Source organism: Thalassophryne amazonica, chromosome 5 (assembly GCF_902500255.1).
Source record: "Thalassophryne amazonica chromosome 5, fThaAma1.1, whole genome shotgun sequence".
Taxonomy (NCBI): Eukaryota; Metazoa; Chordata; class Actinopteri; order Batrachoidiformes; family Batrachoididae; genus Thalassophryne; species Thalassophryne amazonica.
The window spans coordinates 46610970-46638382 of record NC_047107.1 but is presented as its reverse complement, the minus strand read 5'-3'; the positions used below and the strand labels follow the sequence as shown (position 1 = coordinate 46638382).

General features: G+C 41.9%; 1 long non-coding RNA gene across 1 annotated transcript; it reads right to left on the bottom strand.

The window, feature by feature from the left end:
* Positions 1–926: 926 nt before the first annotated feature.
* LOC117509895 lies at positions 927–8601 on the bottom strand. Its single transcript, XR_004560587.1, has 3 exons — positions 8475–8601; positions 2481–2489; positions 927–937 (listed from the first exon to the last, which is right to left on the bottom strand). It is a non-coding gene; the product is annotated as an uncharacterized LOC117509895 (long non-coding RNA).
* Positions 8602–27413: the final 18812 nt, after the last annotated feature.

Sequence of the window (27413 nt, the reverse complement as noted above, 5' to 3'; positions counted from 1 at the left end):
ATGGCATGCTCTAATCTCTGTAATAAAATTTTATGGTCAACAGTATCAAAAGCAGCACTGAGGTCTAACAGAACAAGCACAGAGATGAGTCCACTGTCCGAGGCCATAAGAAGATCATTTGTAACCTTCACTAATGCTGTTTCTGTACTATGATGAATTCTAAAACCTGACTGAAACTCTTCAAATAGACCATTCCTCTGCAGATGATCAGTTAGCTGTTTTACAACTACCCTTTCAAGAATTTTTGAGAGAAAAGGAAGGTTGGAGATTGGCCTATAATTAGCTAAGATAGCTGGGTCAAGTGATGGCTTTTTAAGTAATGGTTTAATTACTGCCACCTTAAAAGCCTGTGGTACATAGCCAACTAACAAAGATAGATTGATCATATTTAAGATCGAAGCATTAAATAATGGTAGGGCTTCCTTGAGCAGCCTGGTAGGAATGGGGTCTAATAAACATGTTGATGGTTTGGATGAAGTAACTAATGAAAATAACTCAGACAGAACAATCGGAGAGAAAGAGTCTAACCAAATACCGGCATCACTGAAAACAGCCAAAGATAACGATACGTCTTTGGGATGGTTATGAGTAATTTTTTCTCTAATAGTTAAAATTTTGTTAGCAAAGAAAGTCATGAACTCATTACTAGTAAAAGATAATGGAATACTCAGCTCAATAGAGCTCTGACTCTTTGTCAGCCTGGCTACAGTGCTGAAAAGAAACCTGGGGTTGTTCTTATTTTCTTCAATTAGTGATGAGTAGAAAGATGTCCTAGCTTTACGGAGGGCTTTTTTATAGAGCAACAGACTCTTTTTCCAGGCTAAGTGAAGATCTTCTAAATTAGTGAGACGCCATTTCCTCTCCAACTTACGGGTTATCTGCTTTAAGCTACGAGTTTGAGAGTTATACCATGGAGTCAGACACTTCTGATTTAAAGCTCTCTTTTTCAGAGGAGCTACAGCATCCAAAGTTGTCTTCAATGAGGATGTAAAACTATTGACGAGATACTCTATCTCCCTTACAGAGTTTAGGTAGCTACTCTGCACTGTGTTGTTATATGGCATTAGAGAACATAAAGAAGGAATCATATCCTTAAACCTAGTTACAGCGCTTTCTGAAAGACTTCTAGTGTAATGAAACTTATTCCCTACTGCTGGGTAGTCCATCAGAGTAAATGTAAATGTTATTAAAAAATGATCAGACAGAAGGGAGTTTTCAGGGAATACTGTTAAGTCTTCTATTTCCATACCATAAGTCAGAACAAGATCTAAGATATGATTAAAGTGGTGGGTGGACTCATTTACTTTTTGAGCAAAGCCAATAGAGTCTAATAATAGATTAAATGCAGTGTTGAGGCTGTCATTCTCAGCATCTGTGTGGATGTTAAAATCGCCCACTATAATTATCTTATCTGAGCTAAGCACTAAGTCAGACAAAAGGTCTGAAAATTCACAGAGAAACTCACAGTAACGACCAGGTGGACGATAGATAATAACAAATAAAACTGGTTTTTGGGACTTCCAATTTGGATGGACAAGACTAAGAGACAAGCTTTCAAATGAATTAAAGCTCTGTCTGGGTTTTTGATTAATTAATAAGCTGGAATGGAAGATTGCTGCTAATCCACCGCCCCGGCCCGTGCTACGAGCATTCTGACAGTTAGTGTGACTCGGGGGTGTTGACTCATTTAAACTAACATATTCATCCTGCTGTAACCAGGTTTCTGTTAGGCAGAATAAATCAATATGTTGATCAATTATTATATCATTTACCAACAGGGACTTAGAAGAGAGAGACCTAATGTTTATAGACCACATTTAACTGTTTTAGTCTGTGGTGCAGTTGAAGGTGCTATATTATTTTTTCTTTTTGAATTTTTATGCTTAAATAGATTTTTGCTGGTTATTGGTAGTCTGGGAGCAGGCACCGTCTCTACGGGGATGGGGTAATGAGGGGATGGCAGGGGGAGAGAAGCTGCAGAGAGGTGTGTAAGACTACAACTCTGCTTCCTGGTCCCAACCCTGGATAGTCACGGTTTGGAGGATTTAAGAAAATTAGCCAGATTTCTAGAAATGAGAGCTGCTCCATCCAAAGTGGGATGGATGCCGTCTCTCCTAACAAGACCAGGTTTTCCCCAGAAGCTTTGCCAATTATCTATGAAGCCCACCTCATTTTTTGGACACCACTCAGACAGCCAGCAATTCAAGGAGAACATGCGGCTAAACATGTCACTCCCGGTCTGATTGGGGAGGGGCCCAGAGAAAACTACAGAGTCCGCCATTGTTTTTGCAAAGTTACACACCGATTTAATGTTAATTTTAGTGACCTCCGATTGGCGTAACCGGGTGTCATTACTGCCGACGTGAATTACAATCTTACCAAATTTACGCTTAGCCTTAACCAGCAGTTTCAAATTTCCTTCAATGTCGCCTGCTCTGGCCCCCGGAAGACAATTGACTATGGTTGCTGGTGTCGCTAACTTCACATTTCTCAAAACAGAGTCGCCAATAACCAGAGTTTGATCCTCGGCGGGTGTGTCGTCGAGTGGGGAAAAACGGTTAGAAATGTGAACGGGTTGGCGGTGTACACGGGGCTTCTGTTTAGGGCTACGCTTCCTCCTCACAGTCACCCAGTCAGCCTGCTTTCCCGGCTGCTCGGGATCTGCCAGGGGGGAACTAACGGCGGCTAAGCTACCTTGGTCCGCACCGACTACAGGGGCCTGGCTAGCTGTAGAATTTTCCACGGTGCGGAGCCGAGTCTCCAATTCGCCCAGCCTGGCCTCCAAAGCTACGAATAAGCTACACTTATTACAAGTACCATTACTGCTAAAGGAGGCCGAGGAATAACTAAACATTTCATACCCAGAGCAGAAAAGTGCGGGAGAGACAGGAGAAGCCGCCATGCTAAATCGGCTAAGAGCTAGTAGCTACGCTAAGCTAGCGGATTCCTAAAAACACGCAAAGTGAATAATGTGTAAATAATTTAGAGGTGATTCAGCAGAATGAGTGCTTTAGTTAAGGCATGTAAAGATTACACTGGGAAACAAATCGTAATCTAGATAACTAGATCAATCTAACTGCGCAGATTAAACAGCTAACAGATACAGAAAAACACCGCTGTGCTCCGGAACAGGAAGTGATACAATACCGCAGTGAGAGCCAACCACCAGTAGAGGCAAGCAAGAGCTTGCCTCAAAATGCTGCAGCTAGAGTACTAACGGGGACTAGAAGGAGAGAGCATATCTTACCCATATTGGCCTCTCTTCATTGGCTTCCTGTTAATACTAGAATAGAATTTAAAATTCTTCTTCTTACTTATAAGGTTTTGAATAATCAGGTCCCATCTTATCTTAGGGACCTCATAGTACCATATCACCCCAATAGAGCGCTTCGCTCTCAGACTGCAGGCTTACTTGTAGTTCCTAGGGTTTGTAAGAGTAGAATGGGAGGCAGAGCCTTCAGCTTTCAGGCTCCTCTCCTGTGGAACCAGCTCCCAATTCAGATCAGGGAGACAGACACCCTCTCTACTTTTAAGATTAGACTTAAAACTTTCCTTTTTGCTAAAGCTTATAGTTAGGGCTGGATCAGGTGACCCTGAACCATTCCTTAGTTATGCTGCTATAGACTTAGACTGCTGGGGTGTTCCCATGATGCACTATTTCTTTCTCTTTTTGCTCTGTATGCACCACTCTGCATTTAATCATTAGTGATTGATCTCTGCTCCCCTCCACAGCATGTCTTTTTCCTGGTTCTCTCCCTCAGTCCCAACCAGTCCCAGCAGAAGACTGCCCCTCCCTGAGCCTGGTTCTGCTGGAGGTTTCTTCCTGTTAAAAGGAGTTTTTCCTTCCCACTGTCGCCAAGTGCTTGCTCACAGGGGGTCGTTTTGACCGTTGGGGTTTTTCCGTAATTATTGTATGGCCTTGCCTTACAATATAAAGCGCCTTGGGGCAACTGTTTGTTGTGATTTGGCGCTATATAAATAAAATTGATTGATTGATTGATTGATTGACCACTCCATACATATAGTCCACTGTGGTCCTTATATGAGGCAAACAAAAACAATAAAAAAAAAATCCATCAAAAACTTAAGAAACCTTTTAGGTGAATTTCACACTTTTCACCACAAAAAAGTCCATATTTTGCCTAATATTTTCAAATTCTGTGCGACAAAATTGTGTGTGTGTGTGTGTGTGTGTGTGTGTGTATATATATATATATATATATATATATATATATATATATATATATATATATATATATATATATATATATATATATATATATATATATATATATATATATATATATATATATATATATATATATATATATATATATACACACACACACACACACATTATTAGAAATCCACTCCCTTGGTTGAACTGTATGACTGTGGTTTTAAATCACGTTTTTTTTTTTTTTTCCACAATGGCAAGCCACATATTTTGTGACTTCTTTTGTACTTAAATATTACACCTTTGGAAGGACAATGGCAATGATGCCCTGTTATATAGCATGAAATCAAACCTTTCCAAGATTGTCAGCAGGTACTGGTTGAGTTGGTGACGGCATTAGATCCCCCACCACAAACCCCCTTTTTTTTTTAACACACATTACTAATTTGTTTCATTGAAAATAGATACTGGCAGCTCTGGTGGTATACTGTCTTGTACTGTCTCATTTTTTCCCCTATCCCATCACTGTCTTCAAGTCTTGCAGGATCCAGAACAACTGGCATTTCATTGAGGATGTAAACAGTGACATTGGTTTCTGCCATACTTGACCCTTACCGCTCAGTTTGTTAACATGTATCTGGAGATTAGATGTCTTGTTTTTGTCTTGTTGACAGACATTTCTTCCAGTCAGATTTCCATTTACATGTAAATAACCGAGAAGCTGAAGATGGCATCTTGGATGATGAATGTAGGAAGTCTGAGGTATTATTCTTCTCTCGCCTTCACCACAATAAGATGATATACATAAAATATAGGTCACAACAATGTTTAGACATACAAATGGCATACAACTACCTCACTCATTTAGCCAATTGCTAAAATACAATTTTCTAAACTAGACTGGTTTTATCAAAATACTTAACACAATTTACAACACCACACACCCAAACTGTGAAATACCTCATACAACCTGCAAAATGAACAATGGAACCAAAACTACATATAGCATTATCAAAATCAAACTTTTACGCCAACTTGTGCACGTCATTCATTTCCGATTTCTGTCTAATTAACTACACACTGTTGGGCATAATGAAAAGCACTCCCATTGTTAGTATGCTTTGCCATAATACTAATAGTTCAAATTGTAGAATATTGTTCAGATTGCTCACATGCACAGAAATATTTGCACATAACATACATGCTATTGAACCATTTATATATCTATGATTGGGCAGTTTTGCCCATTCCTCTTTCCATCATCTCTCAATCTCCATCAGGTTGGATGGGGAGTGTCGGTGCACAGCCATTTTCAGATCTCTCCAGAGATGTTCATTGGGATTCAGGTCTGGGCCCTTAGATGGGCCACTCAAGGACATTCACAGAGTTGTCGTGAAGCTACTCCTTTGATAGCTTTGGAGTGACTTTACAAAGGTTTTGTCCAGACATATATGTAGTCTGTGTACATGCCAGGGCCATCAACTGTCATGGTTTTACAGAAATAATTACGTAGTTTAAACGGTCATATTAATTCAACAGAAAAATGCTGTTTGATTTATTGGTTAATTGTTTTCTTAAATTACAATAGTTTTATAATGCAAAATTTACAGGTTGCTCGTAAAGGCGCTGGCATTGTTTTACTGTATTTAAAATTTTTAAATTTTATTCTAATACAGAATTTTTTTTTATTGTGACAACAGCTTCTTATAGCAATTTAACAGTGGGACAGTACTATAATCTTTTTGCAGTAATAAGCCATTGTATGTTACTGGAGGCACACTGCAGAAAAACAGTACAGTAAGTGTATGGTAAAAGTGTAAAACTGACAACTCCAGCTTCCAGTAATTAACTGTACATTAACAGGGACAGTTTCTAATGTGCAGAAACCTTCTCAGTGGCATCTCAACTGGCCTAGGTTTACTGGCTGTGTCCATTAGTTTTTTCATCCAATAATGTTAGGGCATTTTTTAGCCACTTTTAGTTGCATTTGAACATCTACCATGTTTTTTTCTTAACTCCATGATACTGAGTGGATCAAGTTTGTCATTTGAGCATTGGAAAATGTGTCATGGCATTGTGTTGCTGTATTTGAACCCATGTGTGTCAAAATAATTTTGATTATGATATAAGATTGCATGCTTTATTTTAAAACTATGGAACAAATGTATATTAATGCCAAAGAAAATCCTTTTTATGAATTAAACAATTAAAAAATCAGAAGGGACTCCACCTTTAAGAACCACGTAGAACTGTGTTATGCTGGTACACACATTGAATAAGGGCTACTTTGCTTCAGAATTTTTTTGAAATACCCAAAACATTTTTATGTGTGTAAAAAAACATTTCACCAGTAAAATTTAATTTGGATTGTAACAAACGAAATGCTGCAGGTACAAGATGCAGTCTTACAATAAAGGGTGAAGTGGCAGCATCTAGTTTGTTCAGAGCCTTCACTGTGATAATACAAATGAAAGCCTACATGGTGGTGTAACTAAATGGGTTCTATACGGTAGAGAACGTAACACCACTGGGCTTGACCACATGCATACTGACATTCACTGTTGAGCAATAAAGTGCAGTGGATACTGCAGATAAATCTATTTCTCCTTTCTTTACTGATTCCACCATCAAGGAGTAATGTCACCAAAGCATACAGTAGTACAAAAACTGCAGAGAAAGTGTTGATGACATTGATGAACCTATATTGGTAGAGAAAAAGAAAGGAAAAAACAAGTGAAGTTTATTTTGTGGTTTCTGGGAACAAGGATTAGCTAAACTGAAGGGAATTTTTCATGTCAAATGCAAAAATACATACAACTCCGCCCAAAAGTTTACATATCCAGGCAGAATTTGTCAGAGAATATGAATAACACAAAAACATTTTTTCACTCATGGTTTGTGGTTGTGTGAAGCCATTTATTGTCAAACAACTTTATTCTTTTTAAATCATAATGACAACAGAAACTACCCAAATGACCCTGATCAAAGGTTTACATACTGAAACTCTGAAACAAGACTGAAACTCTGATAAGACTGAAATGATGGTTGTTGGTCCAGTGAGACATCGGCATCAATTTGACCAGTTAACACTCAGCCTAGGCTTGTGTGTCATACATCACACTTACAAAGTGAGGAACCTTGGGGTAATTTTTGATCCTTTGCTGTCCTTTGGCCTCCACATTAGAAATATTACTAGGACTGCTTTCTTCCACCTGTGAAATATAGCAAAGATTCGTCCCATCCTGCCTATAGCTGATGCTGAGACCCTGATCCATGCATTTATCTCTTCTAGACTGGACTACTGCAATGATCTATTTTCTGGTTTACCACAGTCTAGCATTAGAGCTCTCCAATTGGTTCAAAATGTTGCAGCCAGACTTTTGACATGAAGCAGAAGGTACAACCACATTACACCCATTTTGCCATCCCTTCACTGGCTTCCTGTCCCAGTGAGATCAGATTTTAATGTTCTGCTACTAACCTATAAAAGTATTCATGGACTGGCACCTCCCTACCTAGCTGACCTAATTAAACCTTACGTACTGACCCGTGCTTTACGTTCTCAGGGTGCAGGACTACTTTGTGTCCCTAGGGTGAATAAGAAGTCTGCGGGTCACAGAGCTTTCTCTTATCGTGCCCCTGTTCTGTGGAATAGTCTCCCTGCGTCAATAAAACAGTCAGATTCTGTGGAGACTTTCAAGTCCAGACTTAAGATGCACTTCTTTTCCCTTTCATATGGCTAGCATACTGGTACAGTTTTGTTTTTTTACTCTTTTAATTCATTTTATTAGAAAACGGAGGGTGTCGCGGCCTCAACTTTACCTAAATTCTGCGTCTTTTAGTGACGTTTAGGGCTAGTGGCCGGCGATCACCTTAGTATTTCTTCTGTTTTTCTTGTTGATTAATGCTGGCAAATTATACAGTATTTTTTGTCTTTCTGATGCCTGATTCTGTTTTTTTCTCTCTATGTAAGGTGCAGCTCCATCCAGAGATGGGAGTTGTATTTGTGTGGGTGTCCCTCCTGTTCTGTGCAACAACATCATTTCTTGTATATTCGTCTGTGAATTGTTTCTGTGAATTGTTCTGTAATTTATGTCTGTAGCATGGCTCAAGCAGAGGGTCACCCCTTTGAGTCTGGTCTGCTTGAGGTTTCTACCTCAGAGCGAGTTTTTCCTTACCACTGTTGCTCTGGGGGTTGGTAAGGTTAGACCTTACCTGTGTGAAGTGCCTTGAGGCAACTCTGTTGTGATTTGGTGCTATATAAATGAAAATAAATTGCAATTGGAAATTGAAATACCCCAGTCCTTAATACTGTGTATTGCCCCCTTTAACATCAATGACAGCTTGGAGTCTTTTGTGGTAGTTATGGATGAGGCTCCTTATTTACTCTGATAGTACAGCTGCCCATTCTTCTTGGCAAAAAGCCTCCCGTTCCTTGAAATTCATGAGCGGTCTTGCGTGAACTGCTCGTTTGAGAACTCCTCAGAGTGGCTCAATGATACTGAGGTCAGGAAACTGAGATGACCACTACAGAACCTTCACTTTATTCTGCTGGAGCCAATGACAGGTCAACTTGGCCTTCTGTTTTGGATCGTTGTCATGTTGGAACATCCAAGTACATCCCATGCACAGCCTCTAGGTTGATGAGTGCAAATTTTCCTCCAGTATTTTCTGATAACATGCTGCATTCATCCTACTATCAATTTTGACCAAATTCCCTGTGCCTTTGCAGCTTACACATCCCCAAAACATCAGCAATCCACCTCCGTGCTTCACAGTAGGTACAGTGTACCTTTCATCATAGGCCTTGTTTAATCCTCTCCAAATATAACAATTATGATTGTGGCCAAAAAGTTCAATTTTGGTCATATCAATCCAAATGACTTTGTTCTCTGTGCTGTTTGGTGGATACTTTGTGGCATTTGCGTAGTAATGACTTTCTTCTGGTGACTCGACGATGCAGCCAATTTTTTGTCAAGTGTGTCTTTATTGTGCATCTTGAAACAGCCAGAGTCCTGTCCTGTATTTTTAAGTTATTTGTTGGTTTTTCTTTGCATCCCAAAAAATTTTCCTGGCAGTTGTTGCTGAAATTTTTGTTGGTCTACCTGACCGTGGTTTGGTTCCAAAAGAATCCCTCATTTTCTACTTCTTAATTAGAGTTTGAACACTGCTGATTGGCGTTCTCAGTCTCTTGGATATGTTTTTATATCTCTTTCCTGTTTTATACAGTTCAATTGCATTTTTGTGACAATGCTTTTACTTTCCCTATGACTGAGAAAGCAGAAACATCAGTGCAGCACTGGATGAAAGATGCAAAGGTCTGTCAGGACCACAGAAACTCAGTGACCTTTTATACACACACTGATTACAAGCAAACAGATCACAGGTGAGGATGGTTACCGTTTGTAGCCATTCAAACCCATTTGTGTCAACTTGTGTGCATTTTATCTGGCCAAAATCACCAGGGTATGTAAACATTTGATATGGGTAATTTGGTTAGTTTCTGTTGTCATTATGATTAAGAAGACTAACACAGTTGTTTGACAATTAATGGCTTCACACAACCACTAACCATGAGTGGAAAAAAAGTTTTTGTGTTATCATTCATATTCTCTGAAAAATGGCCAAACAATCAAAAAATTATATCAGGTATGTAAACGTTTGATCATAACTGTATGTGAATGAGACAGAATGTAATCTGATGTCTGCAGTGTTTCTGCAAACACTGCTCACTTTTTTTCCCCATTTACAAGTGGATTATTTTCCATCTGTATTATTTTTGCATCAACACTCCACGTTCTGGTAATTGGGTTATGACATGATGTGTCTTAAACAATATTATGTTTGAGTGCTGAGTGAAACCGCAGCAGTTGTAACATCAAAAAGCAGTGATGGAAGAAAATGTGTTGCAAGAAACTATGACACATCAGAAGCAATTTTCTGTGTGAGGTGGATGTCTCAAAGTTGTCATTGTTATGTCTGTGGTCACATTTATTTGTTTTCAATTTTTGAAAAGATCTCAGTCTTGGGGTCTACTTTAGCTTGAGTACTTTGCTGCAGATGTCTGAACGTTCCTTCCACCTCCACCCCCACCAGTACTCATACAAGAGCTCTGTGCAGCAGTTTAAAATTTTGTTCAATAGACACAAACGACATGTTACTCAGAAAGATCAAAAATTCTACAGTTGGACAAGTTCTGCTATATAAGTCAAGGTGGTATCTCAATGACATTTTAAGGCTGCACATCAAATCCAATCCACTTTATTTCTATAGCATATTTTACAAACAGAATGTTACCAAAGTGCTTCAGAAAAAATGAGTAAAACAGTACTCCTACAATGAAAATAGTATAAATGCATTAAAACCATAAATAAATCAATAACTATATCATTAGAAAAGCACAAAATCAAACCATAGGTAAAATCCATAGTAAAATATAAAAGTACAAGTTAAAACACTAAAAGACAACAGAGGACCATACAACTCACATGGAGCTAAAAGCCAGAGAATAAAAGTGGGTCTTCAGGTGAGATTTAAAACACTCAACTGTAGGGGCAGTTCGGACGTGGAGGGACAAAGCATTCCAAAGTCTGGGACCTGCCACAGAGAAGACTCTGTCCTCCGTGGTTTTAAGCCTGGTCTTTGGCACCATGAGCTGGAACTGGCCCTCAGACCTCAGAGCGCATGTTGGAGAATAAATTTGGAGGAGGTCCACGATGTACTGTGGGGTCAGTCCATTTAAGGCTTTATAAATAAATTATAAAATCTTAAAATCGATTCTAAGATTAACAGGGAGCCAATGCAAAGACGCAAGAATAGGTGTGATATGAACATCTTTTTTGCTCTCTGTTAAAAGGCACGCAGCAGCATTCTGGACTAACTGCAACTGGTTAAGGGTATTTTGATTTATTCCTAGATAGAGTGAATTGCAGTAGTCCAGACGTGATGAGATAAAAGCATGCATGATGCACTCAAAATCTGAGAAGGATAGATAGATGATAAAAAGGTAGATTTAACAACAGCGCTAACCTGCTTGTCAAGTTTAAAAACCGGAGTCCATAATGCACATAGTATGATGGTGTGTAGCAGGGCTATATATCGTTTCTAAAAACTTGATACTAATACAATAACATGCTTTTGGAGGGCAATATGCATTTTCAGAGTTCCTCCGTCCATGTCCAGTCACCCAAAATGACCGATATTTGACCTCGTCTAACTCGGGCAAATATCATTATTATCACTTACTAAGATACACAATACGTGGAATCACATTAACAATATTTAACGTCATTTCAAAACGCACGACACTAAGCAAACGTGTACAAAAAAGTTGGCTTTGTCGTGTTGGCTGGTACCGCGCTGCTCTCCAAATTCGCCAGGGCGTCCTCATCAAGCTGGCTGCTTTGGCTGCTGTTCATTGTCGGACTATCGATGATAAAATCATCTGGAATATCCATGTTGGGACCAACACACACTTCTCGCCTTTTCATGTTACCATCTGTGGACAGTTCTTGGGTTGCGTATGATATGACGTCATCTCTTTATGCATAACGGGCGGGTATTGGGATACCTGCCCCGGGCAGGTATGGACAGGTAGCGTTAATGTAAATCTATGCTACCGGCCCAGCAACGCCTCAGTAAGTGATAATAATAAAGGATTATTAATCAAGCACGTGTTCTGTATGGGGAAATATCAGACCGACGTGTTGTCAGTACGGTCCGAGCATAGCGAGGTCCGTGTGATAATCACGGAGGTCTGATATCCCTGTACAGACCGAGCAAGCGAGGTTAATAATTCATTTATTGTATGGCTGCAAGTTGGCATGCAAACTTACAGTATCACCCGAATATGCTGCTGACAGTGTTGGGCTCCTTCGCTTTCTTCACCTCCATGAAGAACTTGCTAACAGATGGTCCGGTCATTAGTTGGTAGGCTTTCAATCTGTGTGTTTGTTTTGATGCTGTTTAGATATTTATGGAGTACGTTCATGTCCGACTTGTTTTTTGTAATCGAGATTTTTAGCTTCCTGGTTTGTAAAGAAAATACGCATTGTGGACTGATTGTCATGGAAACCACTCTGATATGGGAAAATATCAGACCGGTAATCAGCCAATCAGAGCATGCGTAGTGTCGCAGCCATATAATAAAATGTAATACGTATCATAGGATATGTTTTACTCGATGTGTATCATGATGTTGATACACTGATGTGCTTAATACTGCTTACATGAATTTCATTTAAATTCATTTAATTTCATGCACAAATTGTAGTGTGTGGTGTTGTGTGTAGCCCAGCTTTTTAATATTTAGTTATACATAAAATGTGTGTAGAGCCACCTCGGATCTGCTGTGGTGACCCAGAAGGAAAACAAATTGACTTTTTTTATGAGTAGAATATGGATCTTTACTAAAGTGGACCTTTACTGTAAGGGTATTGGTATTGTCATCGAGTGATAATCAGTGTTGGGGAAAGTAACTTTGGAAAGTTACTTCATTAGTTAATTTATACAGTTATATTTTACAGTTACTTCATACAGTTAGTTCATTAGCAGCTGCGGACACCTTGTCGGCAGCTGCTGAATGTAATTAATAAAGTTACTCATAATCTAATTTGGTTATTTTTAAGATTTAGTACTCAAAAAAGTAACTATTAGTTACGTTGCAGATGAGTTACTTTGCTGATTGCTCAATCTTACGAGTAACCAAGTTACATTACTCATTACCTTATTAGTTACATTACTTATCAGTTGCAAGTTTTCGGCAGATTCTAATAAAGTAATTGCATAATGCTGCTAATGAAGTAACTGCATAAAGCAACTGTATAAGGCAACTAAAAAAGTAACTTGTCAAAGTTACTTTTCACAACACTGGTGATAATATTGCACTTGTCACATGTCATAAATTTGTTTCCCTTCATTTTTTCACTTCTTTGGTGGCACAGATTCATGTGCCAATGCTTTCTCTTGTGACAAGCAACATGTATGATCCTCCATTTCACAAAAGTGAGGGATCTCAAACTTGTTAGCCTGCACTGACAGCCAAGAAGCAGTGTTTAGGAAAGAAATAATTCCACTTATTTTTCTTCAGTTTTGGACTACTGTGTAAAGATGGCACTTGGAGATTAACATGGTGACCTCCATATGAAGGGGTCACTCAAAGCCATTCATCTCAAGCATCTTTCTAAGCTACATGTGGAATTCTTGAGGTTGCTGTTAAAAAAAACTTTCCAGGCTCTTCACTAGCTTATTGAATATGTTTGGAATCAGTGGCCCTTTGACAAAGAAGCAGAATCTATCCATGACCCTTTTTTTAAATGATGGATTTTGTCTTTTCTATCTGAAAGCCCATCCAAACTCACTGAATAAGAACTTCCAGCATTGAATCCATTGTGATGGTCAAGTCATCCATAAAAGACCTTACTGGAGGTGTAACATGTCTCTGTTTGAGTCAGAGAGCTCCAGCACGCTGGATCTGCAGACTAAAGAATCACATTTATTAGCAGCACAAGCAAGAGTCAAAGAGATGGTGAAGCCTGTGATTACCTCAACTTTCAGTTGTGCTACTGTGATGCTGCTCATTCCACTGAGATTCATCTTGTCCTGTACATAAAACCTGCAATGTGGTGTGGCATAAGGTTACTTGTCAGTTGACTGTTTAGACCAATTTGGCAGGGATGGATCCACACACATTAGCCAGAGCTGTATGAGGTCTCCCTTGTTCTCCAGGCATGTGAGAGGCAAACAAAGAAAAATGCTTAAAATGGCCAGAGGTCAAGCTGAAGGGTTTCAGCCATGTTAATGCTCCCCAAGAACCATTTACTGCAGTGAATCTGCAAAATATTTGGCATATAAATTAAATCTGACTGCAACAAATAAAAATGTCAAAAAGGCAGTGAGAAAAAAAAAGATTTAACTGTGAATCATACATAGGATACTACCATACTGCATGTAATTCTAACCACATGGGTTCATGATTTTAAAGAGAGAGAATGGTTACCTTGTTGTACATGATATAAAATGCATGTACTCATACACAAGATTCCATGCTAAAGTTCTGAAAATATATGAACAGATATGTGGAAAAACTTGAAAACGTTCCATTAAAATATTTCTCACACAGTTTAACCTATTTTCAATATTCAAGACTGTCAATGGTTCCACTTTGCAAGTTGTGGTACTTGTATGGTATGATCAATATCATCCCAGGCTCATTTTTTTATTTGCCTTTGCTTTCTGTGCTTTTTTGTGCATTGATTTAATATGAGCCTGTCTTGCTGTCTTAACTGTGGTTGCTGCAGCCTCCATGCATTTGGGTGAAGTGTGTCGCCTCCTGTCTGTCTGTACATCCTACGTCAATCCCAGCCATCACTTTGATTGATTAATTGATTGATTTTATTTAGTAAGTTCAATGTAAATACATAAGTGTAAATGCATTAAAAATACATGGATGACACAAGAAAGTGAATACACTTATTTGCATTGTGATCCATTTAAAAATCAAAAGACAAAATAGAAGTAAGAATAATAACAATAAAACTTTCAAATGAAAGCTTAGAAGCTTTGCTATCAGATATAGCAGCGTTCTTTTCACTCTGTCTGTCAGCCATCGGGATGTTTCTACTTTTCCTAAAATGTACACCACACGCCGAGAAATGCAGAGTAAGACGTTTTTCAGAAATGCACCTGCTAATTCATAGAGCGAGAGGGACCATTAGTAGTGAAGTACCTCATCGATCTTTCAAAGCAAAAGTGTCGCTGCAAGATGTTTTGATGCTTCGCTTCATCCTGCAAAAAAATCATGTGTGTATTGGCAATGTGTCACACAGATTCAGGGCGAGAGTTATAAAACTCTTGTAGTGCTTATAAATGGGCACATTCTTTGTGTACTTCATGGGTTTTTTGAGAGGAGGAGAGTTTTGGCATGTGTTATTAGTATAATTTCATTGATTGACAACCCAAGAGAGAGATTTCGGTCAGATTAACATTAGATTAGATAAACCATCATTCATTTATACACTCACACTGGCACAGAGACATTCAGACACTATACACACTGATCTAGACACATATGTATACTTACTCATACTAAGTACACATAAAGATTAATAAGTTTTTTAGCAGATAAGTGAAAAGTGAGTGTGAGAACATTAGAAAGTGTTTGTGTGATAGTCTGACTGAGAGTGTAAGGAAAGGAGAGATAGGGAGGATGGAGGCAGCTCTTTAATAATAATAATAATAATAATAATAATAATAAATTTTATTTATATTGCACTTTACATTTGTAAACAAATCTCAAAGTGCCACAGAAGTTAAACAGAAGCATAAAACAACAATCAACAACAACAACAAAATAGGATCAATTAAAATCGAATTAAAATTAACAACTATAATTCATAAGCTTTCTGAAATAAAAACGTTTTAAGATTTGATTTAAAAGAGTCCACTGACTGTGGCGCCCTCAGGTGGATGGGCAGGGCATTCCACAGGCGTGGTGCAGCAGCACCACAGGAGGAAAAAGGACCTCCAGGACCTCCTTTATCCACCTTTATCCTCCAGGATAAAGGTGGATAAAGGAGGTCCTTTATCCTCTTGAATAAAGGAGGTCCTTTATTCAAGAGTTGAATAAAGGACCTCCTTCATTCAACTCTTTACAAGTTGGACAAAATCTATCTTCATATGCCACCAACGTCTGTGCCGTGTGAGAGGGTCTGCTCCACAACTGGACAGGTAGTAACAAAGAAGAGGAACAGACTCAAGCCTAATACCATTGAAATGATCTTTTTAAATAAAACCTTTGAAGCCCCCAAATCCCCTTAATTTTGTACAACTATGGTTATAACAGTTCCTAGTTGCACAAGCATTTCACAATTGATATCTCTATTCCAAACAGTATTTTTATGACGGCACAATCACATTATAATACAAGTATACTATTAATGTCTCCCCCTCTAGCTGCCACCTTAACGTGGTGGGGGAGTTTGCGTACCCAGATGATCCTAGGAGCTATGTTGTCGGGGGCTCTGTGCCAGTTGTAGGGTCTCCCAAGGCAAACAGGTCCTAGGTGGCGGGTCAGACTAAGGGCAGTTCAGAAGCTCCCATGACCAGTAAAAAATCAAGGACCGAGACGTCGCCCGTTTTGGCGGAGCCAGGGCCCCACCCTGGAGCCAGGCCTGGGGTTGGGGCTCACACGTGAGTGCCTGGTGGTCAGGCCTTAGCCCATGGGGCCCGGCCGGGCTCAGCCCGAAAGAGCGACATGGCCCGCCCTCCTGTGGGTTCACCACCTGCAGAGGGGGCCATGGGGGTCGGGTGCAGAGAGGATTGGGTGGCGGTCAAGGGCGGGTGGTCTGGCAGCCCGGTCCACGCTCACAGCCCCTGGATGTTGGGACATGGAATGTCACCTCGCTGGGGGGGAAGGAGCCTGAGCTTGTGTGGGAGGTTGAGAGATACCGACTAGAGATAGTCGGGCTCACCTCCACACACAGCTTGGGCTCTGGTACCCAACTCCTGGAGAGGGGCTGGATGCTCCACTTTTCTGGCATTGCCCACGGGGAGAGGCAGAGAGCTGGGGTCGCATTGCTTATTGCTCCCCAGCTCAGTCACCATGTGTTGGAGTTCACTCCGGTGAACGAGAAGGTCGCATCCCTATGCCTTCGGGTCGGGGACAGGTCTCTCACTGCTGTCTCGGCCTACGGGCCGAGCGGCAGTGCAGAGTACCTGACCTCCTTGGAGTCCCTGGGAGGGGTACTAGATAGCGCTCCGACTGGGGACTCCATTGTTCTCCTGGGGGATTTCAACGCCCACGTGGGCGGCGACAGTGAGACCTGGAGGGGGGTGATAGGGAAGCATGGCCTCTCCAATCTGAACCCGAGTGCTAGTCACAGTTTGTCCATCACAAACACCATGAGCATAAGGGTGTCCATAAGTGCATATGGCACCAGGACACCCTGAGCTGGAAGTCGATGATCGACTTTGTAGTCGTATCATCTGACCTTCAGCCACGTGTCTCGGACACTCGAGTGAACAGACGGGCTGACCTGTCGACCGATCACCACCTGGTGGTAAGTTGGATCCGCTGGGAGGGGAGGAAGCTGGTCAGACCTGGCAGGCCCAAACATATTGTGAGGGTCTGCTGGGAACGACTCCCGGAACCCTCTGTCAGCGAGGTCTTCAACTCCCACCTCCGGGAGAGCTTCTCCCAGATCCCGGGGGAGGTTGGAGACATGGAGTCCAAGTGGACCATGTTCTCCACCTCCATTGTCAATGCGGCTGCTCGTACCTGTGGTCACAAGGTCTCTGGTGCCTGTAGCGGGGCAATCCCCAAACCCTGTGGTGAACGCCGGAAGTAAGGGATGCTGTCAAGCTGAAGAAGGAGTCCTACTTGTCTTTGTTGGCAGGTGGGACCACGGAGGCAGCTGACAGGTACCGGCAGGCCAAGCGTGCCGCAGCCCGTGCAGTCGCAGAGGCAGAAACTCGGGTCTGGGAGGAGTTCAGGGAGGCCATGGAGGAGGACTATTGGTCGGTCTCGAAGAAATTCTGGCAAACCGTCCGACACGTCAAGAGGTGGAAGCAGCTCTCCACCAGCACTGTCTACGGTGCGGGTGGGGAGCTGTTGACCCTGACTGGGGATGTTGTCGGGCGGTGGAAGGAATGCTTCTCAATCCCATCGTCACGTCTTCCGAAGAGGAAGCAGAGACTGGGGACTCAGAGGCAGACTCATCCATTACCCAGGCCGAAGTCACTGAGGTGGTTAGAAAGCTCCTCAGTGGCAAGGCTGCTGGGGTGGATGAAATCCGTCCTGAGTACCTTAAGTCTCTGGATGTTGTGGGACTGTGACTGACACGCCTCTGCAACATCGCGTGGCGGTCGGGGACAGTGCCTCTGGATTGGCAGACCGGGGTGGTGGTCCCTCTGTTTAAAAAGGGGGACCGGAGGGTGCGTTCCAACTAAAGGGGGATCACACTCCTCAGCCTCCCCGGTAAGGTCTATTCCAGAGTACTGGAGAGGAGAATTCGACCGATAGTCGAACCTCGGATTCAGGAGGAGCAGTGTGGTTTTTGCCCTGCTCGCGGCACACTGGACCAGCTCTACACGCTCCATCAGGTGCTCGAGGGTTCATGGGAGATCGCCCAACCAGTCCACATGTGCTTTGCGGATCTGCAGAAGGCGTTCGATCGTGTCCCTCGGGGCACCCTGTGGGGGGGGTGCTCCGGGAGTCTGGGGTCCTTTGCTAAGGGCTATCCGGTCCCTGTACGACTGCAGCAGGTGCTTGGTTTGCATTGCCGGTAGTAAGTCAAACCTGTTTCCAGTGCACGTTGGCCTCTGCCAGGGCTGCCCTTTGTCACCGGTTCTGTTCATTATCTTTATGGACAAAATTTCTAGGTGCAGCCAGGGTGTAGAGGGGGTCTGGTTTGGGAACCACAGAATCTCGTCTCTGCTGTTTGCGGACGATGTGGTTCTGTTGGCTTCGTTAAATCAGGACCTTCAGCATGCACTGGGGCGGTTTGCAGCCGAGTGTGAAGCGTCCGGGATGAAAATCAGCACCTCCAAATCTGAGGCCATGGTTCTCGACCAGAAAAAGGTGCTTTGCCCTCTTCAGGTCGGTGGAGTGTCCTTGCCGCAAGTGGAGGAGTTTAAGTATCTCGGGGTCTTGTTCACGAGTGAGGGACGGATGGAGCATGAGATTGACAGACGGATTGGTGCAGCATCTGCAATGATTCGGTCGCTGTATCGACCCGTCGTGGTGAAGAGAGAGCTGAGTAGGGGGGCAAAGCTCTCGATTTACCAATCGATCTACGTTCCGATCCTCACCTATGGTCATGAGATTTGGCTCATGACCGAAAGAACGTGATTGCGAGTACAAGCGGCTGAGATGAGTTTCCTCCGCAGGGTGGCTGGGCGCTCCCTTAGAGACAGGGTGAGGAGCTCAGTCACTTGGGAGGAGCTCGGAGTCGAGCCGCTGCTCCTCCATGTTGAAAGGAGCCAGTTGAGGTGGCTTGGGCATCTTTTCCGGATGCCCCCTGGACACCTTGCTGGAGAGGTGTTCTGGGCACGTCCCATCGGGAGGAGGCCCCGAGGAAGACCCAGGACACGCTGGAGGGACTACATCTCTCAGCTGGCTTGGGAACACCTTGGGGTTCCCCCGGAGGAGCTGGGGGAGGTGTGTGTGGATCGGGATGTCTGGGCGGCTTTGCTTGAGCCGCCCCCACGACCCGACTCCGGATAAAGCGGGAGAAAATGAATGGATGGATGGATATACTATCAATGTCTTTAAATGTGTTAGTTAGTTTGACCCCACCCCCCTTTTCTTTAATACTTCTGTTAGTTTTTTAGTGAAACTGTTGTGAATTTTATCTTAGTACTTTACTCTTGTGTTAATCTTAGGAGTGGTTTATTGTAGGAGTTTTTTTTACTGTTCCTACAAGTCTAATACTTCTGCTACTTTTTCAGTGTAACTGTTGTGAATTTTAATTAATTTATTTACATCTGTGTGAATCTTGTGTGAGCCTTACGAGTGGTTAGCTTATCCATTATTGGTTAGCTTGTGCTTGCTTGGCTATACTCTTAAATTTCTTAGTGCACAAAGTACACTACTTTACCTACTTTACACCCTCCATAAATCCTACATGATGTTGGAAGATAGGGTGGCTCTCTTAGTGAGCCATGTCCATAAGTTAGAGCAGCTTCTTAGCTCAGTGGAGTTAGATGTTACGGGCACTCCAGATGAGGTTAGTGTTGGGCCGGCTAGCGAGCCCATTAGCATCAGCCTAGAAACGCCGGCTGTGAAGGACAGCTTTCAGACTATGGCTAGGTGGAGGAAGCCCCGTAGGGCTTTGTGCCCGGTTGTGGTACCCCGATCACACTCACCACTGTGAACTGTGAATCAGTTCTCCCCCTTGGATTTGCCTGATGTGAATTCTCTGAGCCCACAAGTGACTTCCACTCATGTCTCCAGGCTGAAACGCCGGACTTTAGTGATAGGAGATTCTATCACCCGCAAATCAGGTTACAGACGCTGGCTGAGGTTAAATGTATTCCTGGGGCCAGAGCTCCTGACATTGCCTCCCATCTTAGGGTGCTGACGCTGCAGAAGGGAAGATAGACTAAGGAACATGACATGAGGTCTCGTCACATAGTTATTTCCATCGGTACTCAGAGATCACAAAAATGGACATAGACAGGACTTGCGACCTTGCCAGAAAGATGTGTCTGCATCAATTAATAGTCTCTAGTCCCCTCCCCTCCCGGGGTACTGATTAGGCATTTAGCAGGCTGACATCGTTAAATAGGTGGCTGGCACAATTGTAGACAGGAAGGCTTTCGCTTTATTCGTAACTGGCCTTCATTCTGATGCCGCCGTGGCTTGCTGATGCCGGACAGCCTCCGCCCTACTGGGGAAGGTGCCGCCATCGTGTCTGCGGACATAGATAGAGCTCTACAGGGAGCGTAACATTAGGAATTTACAGCAGGCCATGGAGCAGGTGATTAGAGGCCCTGCAAGGCTTGTGATAAATGTGGGTGTGGAATCCATTAGCTTAGCAGGGAAATTAGTGCAGGGAGGGAAATTCAACAAGTTGAGACTGTGGCATGCTTCCGTAGACGTGTCCATAAAAATCATAGAGGGATATGCTTTGCAAACTTAATACCATTACTACCTTGGATGATGTTGAAATTGAGGATGGCCCAATGGTTGTTCCAGCAATAGCAAAGATTTCATATCTGCTACCTAAAACGCACGTGGAATGTCTCAAACCTAAAACGACTTCTAGGCATCTTATATATGCTACTCTGGAACCACCCCTAAATCCAAACAGTTCAACTGTGAACCCCACTGAGGTCCTTAGTCTGGGTCTCATTAACATAAGATCACTATCCTCAAAATCATTTTTGATTAATGATCTAATTATTGATCATCACTTAGATATGATTGGGTTATGTGAAACCTGGCTTAAACCTACAGCTGTCCTCCCCTTAAATGATGCCTGTCCATCAGCATATACATTTAGTCATGTCCCTCGTGATGCGAAGCAAGGCGGGGGTGTTGCTCTTATTTATAAATCTAGGTTTAGCTTATTAGCTGTTGGGGGTCACAAATATAACTCGTTTGAGCATCTGATTCTCCACTCCACATATTACACATTGCCAAGGTCAGAAGAATAAAAATCAGCCGTATTGTCACTGTATATAGGCCTCCAGGCTCATATTCTGAATTCTTAGATGAATTTGGTGCATTTATCTCTAACTTGTCAACTAGTGCAGATAACATTCTGATTATTGGTGACTTTAACGTTCATCCTTCTGATCCCCTCTGCAAATCATTTATGGAAATTGTGTATGCATTAGGATTTCGGCAATGCATTCGGGAGTCAACGCACATTAGTGGAAATACCCTGGATCTGGTTCTTGCACGTGGTATTGCTGTCACGAATATTGACATCATGCCTCTTACATCAGTGGTCTATGATCACTCACTTATGTTTACAGTTTCGCTGCCGTGTTTAGTGGAACAACAACCTTATATATCACTACAGCAATGCATCAACTCCTCAACTAAGACTGAATTTGAAGCAAGACTGCCTGATATCTTAGCTGCACATTTGGCAAATATGCAATCAGCAGACAGATTTGTGGATAGTTTTACCTTCTGGGGTCGACACTGTCGTATATGATGGCTAAGACCAAGCTTTACTAAATTATAAATATCGTTTGAATGATATGAGATAGAAACTTACTTTTTTTTTTGCTGAAAAGTTAACTCCATGGACGTTCGAGCCAGCCATAGGCCATCTTTGTACTCCTCATAGAAGCTGTGTTATGATGTGCGCAATGTGAGTGTCCAATCAGAATTGGTTCAGCGTCACATGGTTTTCCAAAATCCAATCGTAGAGCAGATTTACCTTACGTGAAAAGCCAAAGATCATTTTCAGGAGTGATGTGTTACTAGTTGGCCCATTTGAATAGCCCCCTGGGTGCTACCATGAGTACATACTATTAGTACATACTCAGTGTGCCCTGCGCCATTACGCACAGCGATCAGTGAAAGCAGGAGCACATGGAGCGCCTCTGATGACAATCTCACATGCTCAAACAAAGAGTGTGTAACTATCAGGATTGCTCCACTAGTTTGCATGTGAATGTTACTGGATAACTGCTTTCTCTGTGTAAAGCACTGTTTACCATATTAGAGGACAATAAAACGCATAGACCATTTTGTATATATTGTTCAAAATGTGCATTTGTGTTTATTGTTTGAACCTTTCTGTTGTACGGTCTTTCACACAAGACCTCAAATGACCTTTATAAAGTGTCAAACCAGTTGTTTATTATAGTTTGCTGTGTGTTTTGAATAAATGTGTGTGGAAAATTATTTTTTGCTTTATTTTTACTTGCCTATTTTGATTGTAAACCTTTATTACACTTATAAAACACAGCAAAAACATATATATTCTGAAAGCACAGGTTGTCCTGAAAAAAAGAGATAAAAAACTGATTGTGGGATGCAGGGAGAGCTGTTAACAGCAATAATAAATCATTTATGCCAGGCGAGTGAACTGTCCAAAAAATGCCCTCGGACCCCTGAGGGTTAAACTCAGTGCTCAAAACTACACTCGACATGATTGAGCCACCTCTGTTAAAACCACGCTCCCCCAAAACACAGTCGCCTTGGTTCAATGATTACCTGCGGGACCTCAAGGCTAGAGGTCTAGACCGGAAATAGCGTCGTTTAAAATTAGAAGTATTCCACCTTGCATGGCATGATGCTATCTTAGACTATAAGCATGCATTACTGGCTACAAAGCGGACCTATTACTCTGATTTGATCAACAAAAACAAGCATAACTCAAAGTTTTTGTTTGACAAGGTGGCAACACTTATTCATGGACAACCACCTGTAGCTTGCTCTCCTTTTACAGCACAAGATTTCTTGGATTACTTTGAGAAGAAAATTGAAGACATTAGGTTAAACATATCTCAGCATGCCTTAACCCAGCCACTACACACTGCTATTGAGGTGGGCGCCATTACTGAGGTATTACCTAGATTTACAGATAGTATCTCACTAGGCAAAAAACACAACCTGTTTATTTGATCCAATACCAATAAAACTGTTTAAGGACCTGTGGCCCACACTTGGGCTGACTGTGCTGGAAATTATTAATCTTTCTTTAACTTCTGGATCTGTTCCTAAATGTTTCAAATCTGCAGTGATTAAAACAATACTTAAGAAACCTAATCTTGACCATCGTGTATTGAAAAACTATCAGACAATATCAAATCTAGCATTTTGCTCTAAAATTCTGGAAAAAGTGGTGTTACAGCAGCTCATGGACTATCTTACTGAGAATAATCTCTTTGAGCCACTGCAGTCTACTTTTAGAAAATATCATTCCACAGAGACGGCTCTCACTAAAGTGGTGAATGATCTTCTGCTTACAATGGATTTGGACACCACTATGGTTCTGGTGCTGTTAGATCTCAGTGCTGCATTTGATACTGTGGATCATCATATTCTACTTGATAGGCTGGAAAATCATTTTGGGATTGCTGGGAGTGCCCTTGCATGGCTGACATCATATGTGACCAGTCGTTCTCACTGTGTTTTGTACAGTAACACTACCTCGAACCTTAGTGACACGAAATTTGGGGTTCCACAGGGGTTCATCTTAGGCCCCCTCCTTTTCTCCCTTTATATAGCACCCCTTGGGCACATTTCAGTGTTTTAGTATTACCTTTCACTGCTATGCTGATGATACTCAGTTATACATGCCGATAAGTGCTGGTAATCTAATTCCCATAAAATCCTTAGAAGATTGCCTTGCATCAGTGAGAACATGGATGTCTAGAAACTTCCTACTTTTAAACTCTGATAAGACTGAAATGATTGTTCTTGGTGCAGTGAGACATCAGCATCAAATTGACCAGCTAACGCTTAGCCTAGGCTCGCATGTCATGCATCACACTGACAAAGTGAGGAACCTTGGGGTAATTTTTGATCCTACATTGTCCTTTGACCTCCACATTAGAAATATTACGAGGACTGCTTTCTTCGTCCTGCGAAATATAGCAAAGATTCATCCCATCCTGTCTATGGCTGATGCTGAGACCCTGATCCATGCGTTTATCTCTTCTAGATTGGACTACTGCAATGTTCTAGGTGTGTGTGTGAGCGGACTGACCTCTACTGGTGGTTAGCTCTCACTGCGGTATTGTATCACTTCCTGTTCCGGAGCACAGCGGTGTTTTGCTGTATCTGTTAGCTGTTTAAACTGCGCAGTTAGATTGATCTAGATAACTAGATAACAATTTGTTTCATAGTGTAATCTTCACATGCCTTAACTAAAGCACTCCCTCTGCTGAATCACCTATACATTATTTACACATTATTCACTTTGTGTGTTTTTAGGAATCCGCTAGCTTAGCGCAGCTACTAGCTCTTAGCCGGTTTATCATGGCAGCTTCTCCTGTCTCTCCTGCACTTTTCTGCTCTGGGTGTGAAATGTTTAGTTATTCCTCGGCCTCCTTTAGCAGTAATGGTACTTGTAATAAGTGTAGCTTATTCGTAGCTTTGGAGGCCAGGCTGGGCGAATTGGAGACTCAGCTCCGCACCGTGGAAAATTCTACAGCTAGCCAGGCCCCTGTAGTTGGTGCGGACCAAGGTAGATTAGCCGCCGTTAGTTCCCTTCCAGCAGATCCCGAGCAGCCGGGAAAGCAGGCCGACTGGGTGACTGTGAGGAGGAAGCGTAGCCCTAAACAGAAGCCCCATGTACACCGCCAACCCGTTCACATTTCTAACCGTTTTTCCCCACTCGGCGACACACCCACCGAGGATCAAACTCTGGTTATTGGCGACTCTGTTTTGAGAAATGTGAAGTTAGCGACACCAGCAACCATAGTCAGTTGTCTTGCGGGGGCCAGAGCAGGCAACACTGAAGGAAGTTTGAAACTGCTGGCTAAGGCTAAGCGTAAATTTGGTAAGATTGTAATTCACGTCGGCAGTAATGACACCCGGTTACGCCAATCAGAGGTCACTAAAATTAACATTGAATCGGTGTGTAACTTTGCAAAAACAATGTCGGACTCTGTAGTTTTCTCTGGGCCCCTCCCCAATCGGACCGGGAGTGACATGTTTAGCCGCATGTTCTCCCTGAATTGCTGGCTGTCTGAGTGGTGTCCAAAAAATGAGGTGGGCTTCATAGATAATTGGCAAAGCTTCTGGGGAAAACCTGGTCTTGTTAGGAGAGACGGCATCCATCCCACTTTGGATGGAGCAGCTCTCATTTCTAGAAATCTGGCCAATTTTCTTAAATCCTCCAAACCGTGACTATCCAGGGTTGGGACCAGGAAGCAGAGTTGTAGTCTTACACACCGCTCTGCAGCTTCTCTCTCCCTGCCATCCCCTCATTACCCATCACCGTAGAGACGGTGCCTGCTCCCAGACCACCAATAACCAGTAAAAATCTATTTAAGCATAAAAATTCAAAAAGAAAAAATAATATAGCACCTTCAACTGCACCACAGACTAAAACAGTTAAATGTGGTCTGTTAAACATTAGGTCTCTCTCTTCTAAGTCCCTGTTAGTAAATGATATAATAATTGATCAACATATTGATTTATTCTGCCTTACAGAAACCTGGTTACAGCAGGATGAATATGTTAGTTTAAATGAGTCAACACCCCCGAGTCACACTAACTGCCAGTACGCTCGTAGCACGGCCGAGGCGGAGGATTAGCAACAATCTTCCATTCCAGCTTATTAATTAATCAAAAACCCAGACAGACCTTTAATTCATTTGAAAGCTTGACTCTTAGTCTTGTCCATCCAAATTGGAAGTCCCAAAAACCAGTTTTATTTGTTATTATCTATCGTCCACCTGGTCGTTACTGTGAGTTGCTCTGTGAATTTTCAGACCTTTTGTCTGACTTAGTGCTTAGCTCAGATAAGATAATTATAGTGGGCGATTTTAACATCCACACAGATGCTTAGAATGACAGCCTCAACACTGCATTTAATCTATTATTAGAATCAATTGGCTTTGCTCAAAATGTAAATGAGTCCACCCACCACTTTAATCATATCTTAGGTCTTGTTCTGACTTATGGTATGGAAATTGAAGACTTAACAGTATTCCCTGAAAACTCCCTTCTGTCTGATCATTTCTTAATAATATTTACATTTACTCTGATGGACTACCCAGCAGTGGGGAATAAGTTTCATTACACTAGAAGTCTTTCAGAAAGTGCTGTAACTAGGTTTAAGGATATGATTCCTTCTTTATGTTCTCTAATGCCATATACCAACACAGTGCAGAGTAGCTACCTAAACTCTGTAAGTGAGATAGAGTATCTTGTCAATAGTTTTACATCCTCATTAAAGACAACTTTGGATGCTGTAGCTCCTCTGAAAAAGAGAGCTTTAAATCAGAAGTGCCTGACTCCGTGGTATAACTCACAATCAAGCAATCAATCAATCAGTCAATTTATTTGAAAGGGACCATGTGCAATTAAAACATAAATGTTACCATTTAATGCATTGCACCACAGTTAGCCTTATGCTAATTTGCATCTGCAGTCCCTAAATACAAATAAATATAGCACATATAAAAACATCAAACATCACAAATAAATACAACACACACAAAGCATTATCACTCAATAGGTAAAGACATATAGCAACACTCTGTATCACACATAAAATGCCCCTCACAATCACACACACACTACATAATCAAAGGGTGTAGCAGCATGCACAGCACACAACACTACACCCAATCGCACACACTCCTTATCTTAAAAAAAAAGAAAAAGATAATGAGCACTAACATATTTATAGGTGCATTTTTGGTATTAGCTTTAAATTCACCAAACGAATCCCAATTTTTTATGTTGTCTGGAAGAGCGTCCCCATTGTATGACAGCTTTAACAGAAAAGGCCGACTGCCCAAATGCTGAGTAGTGAAAGGGTAGAATGCAGTCATGTATGGAAGCTATTCTAGTGGACCTTACAAAACCACAGACAAACTTGCACAAACGGGCAGGAGCCAAGCCTTTTAAGATTTTGTAAACAGTACATAGATTTGAAAATATTCTGAAATTTTCAAAAGTTAGTTGATTGTGCTTATGCAGTATGTTACAGTGGTGGTGATACCTCAGTGGCTTTTTGGCAACAATTTTCAGTCCTTTATAAATCACTGGTTGTTTGGATAAGCAATTTCAGTTAAATATATCATATAGCAGACA